Consider the following 5333-nt stretch of genomic DNA (forward strand, 5'->3'; position numbering starts at 1 on the left):
CTGCCTTCATGGCTCTTTCTGCTCCAGCATTCTTTTTCTGAGACCTGGCTGTATTCCTTGTCCTCACAACCTGGATGTTGGCTCCTGGGACATTTTCTAGAACATGTGACCCATCAGCTGGCTATGGAGTCAGACTGTTTTCTCCTTTAGCTCTTGCAGATCTAGCCATTTGGGCCCTGGTGACGCTGGAGACAGCCACACATCACATCTCTCCACTCAGGGGCTGAGACTTTGTCCCTCTGTCTCTTTTTGTCTCTCCCCTCCCCTCTTCCTTTTCCTCCTCTGCTCTTTCTCCCTGCCTCAATTCCCTTCCCTTCCCACTCTTGTTGTTCCATTTTTTTCCGGAACAACAACATTAATTAAGTCACAGGCTGGGGTGGGAGCATCGGCTCTGAGGAGGTGGAGAAGGGGAGGTGGAGAGGCAGGTCAGAGGCTGCCCTCCTGGAATGTGGACGCCATGTCTAGCTTGGCCTCCCTCTGGAAGACCTGGAAGGTGCAGGGGACAGATTTTGGCTGCATCTTGCAGAAATCGTTGGCTTGTTCGAGGCTGGAAATGACCTACATAGCTTGTCCTTCATTCCAGGTGTTCAACTTCTCATCCCAATTGCCCGCTTTTCTCCTCTTCAGAGTTTGCCTTCCCCTCAGAGGCCGGGCAAATCCCATGAGGACAATTCATAGGCAGGGAGCCGTGGACACCTCCTTCCCACTTATTAGGGCAGAATCGCTCTGATGAAGCTGCAACAGCCCAGCCAGAGCCTCATTATTTTGGGCTTCATTGAAATGCACGGCAGAGCCATCCCGGGTACTTTATGTACTAAACTTAACTACAGTAATGTATTCAAATCATTCTGAATTTATCTAGCCTGAGCATCTTTTTTTTTTCTCTTCCTCCTCCTCCTCCTCCACATTTTTTTTTTAAGATAGCAAATGTGCTTTTGAAACAACAGTTAGGGCTACCTATTCTGCATGGGAGGGACAGGTGACCCCTTTCTGCCTGTCCCCTCCACCTGCTCCCTTTCCTAGCAGAGGTCACCCAGTGCTTACTTGCTGGCAGCAGAGTTTTGGGATCCATGGCACCTTTACTGTCTCCATCTTCTACCTTTCTTACTCCTTCCCCGAATCCCTGATGCTGCTAGGAGGTGATCTCTGGAGTGGGAGTGACCTTTCCGGCCCAGATATCAAACTCCTACCTGGGAAATCCAAAAGGGGGCAATACCTGGGGAACTGGAAAACTGTTCATGAGAAGAAAGGAAGCACAGAGGGCAGAAAAGCCCAGAAAAAGGACCTTGCCTGGGAGGTAGGAAATAGGTTCTCACCCCAGTTTGGACATTAACCTTCCGGGTGGCTTTGGGACAGTCTTCTCTGGGCCTCAGTTTTCTTTTTTTTTTTTTTTTGTCTTTCGTCTTTTTCCGTGTCCGGCAACGGATTGCAACCCTCAGTGTTGCCCCCGTACCGGACCGGGGACCGGCAACGGGATTGCAACCCTCGGCGTTGCTCCCGCGCCTCGCTCAGCCAGTGAGCGGGAACCGGTCTGCACGTGGGATCCGAACCCTCGGGCGGGAGCGCCGCCGCGCTTCCCAAGCGGTGCACTGGATAACCGGGCCGGCCCTGGGCCTCAGTTTTCTTGATATTAAAACTCATGGTGTTGAGGGTGGTACTTTTGGGTCAGTTCAGGGCCTCTTAGCCTGGGGTCCATGTTTGTGAGCTTGGAGATGGTTCATGACCCTCTTGAAATTGTAAGCAACATTGCTTTTTTTTTTTTTTCTGGGGGAGAAAGTCCATGGCTTTCATTGAATTTTCTAAGGGCTATTGTCTATCAGGGGCTAAGATCTCATGCATTTAGGGGACCCAGGTCCCCATGTACCCTCAGGTGCTTCTGTTCAATGTCCTGGCTTTACAGATGGTCCACTGAGGCTCAGAGAGAGGATTTCAGGTGCTGTGCAGAATTCTGAGGGGAACCTTTGGAGACTGATCCAGGCAGGAACCCAAGTACAGGGAGGCTGGGAAGAACCAGCTAAGCCCCTCTGGGACTATTTCTGAGAATGCCACCTTCCAGAGGGGCACTGGGAAATCCAGTGGAGAGGAGAGAAGAGAAAATAAGTAAAGTGGGAATAACATACAAACCACAGCTTTTGGCAAAAGAAACCATGACTGTGTGATATTGGTTAGTGGCTGTGGTCTGATGAGGGTTTTGGTCTGAACATCTGCTTTCCAGCTACAGTGGTGGCAATGGTCCACCAGGGGTCTAGAATATAGCTGAAGACACATGGCTGGGACATTTTCCCTCTGGCTGTAGACTGGATTCTTCACTGTCTAGAAATAACCTCATTTCTGTGGCAATGGACATCTTCCTCTTGTCCCTCAGTGGCTTTGATGCTTGTCAGTGTCCCAGCTCTTGTGGCTATGTCAGAAAGTAGGCAGCCTTGAATTGATGGAGGAGAAGGCACCCGCCCTCCCCCTCCCAGGTGGAATCTTCTTTTCTTGCATCAGCTTGCTCCTGAGGGATTTGACTCTTGCTCCTGCTCAGCTGGAGAGAGACCGTGGCTGGGCCACACTCTGCCCTGGGTGTGCCTAACTGTGGCTTCTTTTGGTGTACCCACATCTGTATTGCCTGGGCCACCCCAGATTGGAATTTGCAAATGGTCCTGGTGTAAATATCCCACGGGAATCTGCAGCTACAGGTCAGATTTGGTTCTAATGTGGAAATCCTGAACCTCAAATAAGCAGTGAAACATCCCTGTTTGCCTAGAAAACATGCTTCTCCACAGCCTTTGCCAACCAGAAACATCTTTCTGAGGCACCTTTGCTTGATATTTATCCCTAATATTCCAGCTAAATCAATGCTTTTACTATGCAGTCATGGAGGGTATATGAATATAGAGTTGTTTTAAAAAATTTAGTTAAAAAACATAGTTCTATTGTCTTTCAAAAGGCAAAGACAAGCTTTCTCTGTGGTTATGGAAGTGTCATTCTGTACAAGTGAGGAAGAAGTTCTGTGTGCTCACCATTAAATAAAATTTTATAATGAAAATTTTGTCTTATGAAGGTGAAACTTTGAGAACATATTAGAATTCTCATTTTTCTATGCATAGCAATCAAATGACCTTCCCATACTGCCACATAAAGTATAGATTTAAAGTTAAATGATCCAGTCAGTCATTTAACATTTTCTTAAAGAGTAATTTCTTCTGTAACTATGGATGTTTACATACGGTTTTCTTTTTGGTATTTACATTTTAAGAATTGAAGAAAAACTGACATTCTTTTTTGGAACTGTTTTTTAATAGCCTTTGTTTATTTTTAATATGTGGCGTTCCAGGCCCTTGCTCTAATGATTTTTTTCACACTGCATTGATAATTAAATTCATTCATTTTCCCAGCTGCACAATTCCTTTAAATAAAAAGTTATGGGTAATAACACCTCTTATGCTCAAAGTATAGAGGAGAAAAGGGCATATTGGGAGCTCTCCTCTGAGGGGAATCATACAGATTGTGCAGGTCATGGGTTAAGGCAAAAATCTGTATACAAGTTCTCAGGGATTCAGATCTTCATTTGCAGATTATGACCTATGGGTTTTGATTTTCTGATACTGGAATACATGCAATTTTTAATGTTCATAAAGAAATAATTTATCTTCTTATATCTTTTTCAGATTTTTTAGTTCATAATTTGTAGTAATAAGTGTCATCAGAAGCACTGAAAGTGTTGGTTTCTCTTAAATGATTAGAGACTGTTTGCATGCTGTTACCAACTAGCGTATATATAAGGAGGGCAGTAAAAGGGAGCTGAGATATTTAGTGACATAAAAAGAACGATGTAGATTTGTGCAAATGTAAAACTGTGATCATGGAAGAGGTTCATGAAGTAATAAGAGAAATACTTCGTCCCTGGGCTAGTGATTCACTTGTAGCTTCTGTAATTTCATGGATGCTATAAGGATTTGGTTTTTACACATTCTAATTTAGTCCGGAGATGTTCCTATTTTAATTATCCATACACAAGGGCACAGTATCTTTCTACAGTTATTGCTATATGTTACATTTATATATAGCAATAGCAATTTGAAAAAAAAACCAACAAAATGCTTTCACCTAGATGACCGAAGGGTTATACTCATTTGTTTTAATGACACTATATGGACCTTTGCATTCTTAAACAGGATTTTCAAATACATGAGTTACAGACACTCCCGAATGTGCACAGAGACAGATACATACAGAGAATAAAAAAAAATAATTTCTTCAATGTGCCCCCTTTTGTGAATGATTTGTAGGTTCTTTAGTGGTAGTCCCTGAATGAGGGTGCTGGAGACCCCTCTTTTCTTCATTGAAATCTGAGGGCACTGAATTGGGGAACTTGAGAGCAAATTGATTCCTACTGAGCTTCAGTGATCACATTTCAATATATAAAAATCCATTTGGAGAAATGTGATATTTTAACTATCATATCGGGCTCAATCTGCAGATGTCAGTAAGGAAACAGAAGAGACCAAAAATATATAATAAATAAATACATATACTTAAATATATTTATATCTATTTAATATCTACTTATGAATAAATATAAATATATAAAAGAACAATCTGATGAAAGCAAATGTTGACAAAAACTAAATTTTAGATCATCCAGTTCACACACTTCTTGCTACAGTGAAAAGGTGATTCCGTAATGACCAGTGAGTAGTTCTTCTCCCTTCTACAGAGAAACAGCCAGCAGAAATCGGTTGCATTTAAGTGAATCTCCTGCAACCTCTTCTGCCCTGAGAGGCTGTGGAATATGATGCAGAGCTAGGTCCGATCCTTCTAGCTTCTCTGGCAATCCTGCAGGAATGCCTGGGGGACTCTGCCCAGAAGCAGGCCCCTGATGTCACAAGCTCAGAGGATCAGTTCTACTCAAAAAGCTTTTGCACTCTGGCCAAACGACCTGGTCCCACGGACAAGCATCTTTCAGAATGTCACTCAGCCTGGCTCTGCCAGGGACCATGCTGACCTTTACCTCTGCTTGTTAGTCCGTCTAATGGGGCAATACCTGTGGGGGTGGGGGAGGAAAGGAGAGTAATATAAGGGTTTGTATGAGCTCCCAGGATCCTTGGAGAAAGGGTTATGCCAGAGTCACAAGATGGATCTCTGGGGGACTGAATCTGCCCACAGATATGTTTTGCTTGGTTCTCAGATTATTTAAAAGAAATACGAATTTGTTGCCAACATTTAATAATTGGAAATTTCACATAATTATCTGGATTTCTGGCTGCATTTGAATGTTTGCAAGTGCTGGGAAAATGGGGTCCTTGTGTCCCTGCAGAACAATTGATCTCACTAGATGGTACAGACCC

This window comes from Galeopterus variegatus, unplaced genomic scaffold, assembly GCF_000696425.1.
Source record: "Galeopterus variegatus unplaced genomic scaffold, G_variegatus-3.0.2 Scaffold814, whole genome shotgun sequence".
Lineage (NCBI taxonomy): Eukaryota > Metazoa > Chordata > Mammalia > Dermoptera > Cynocephalidae > Galeopterus > Galeopterus variegatus.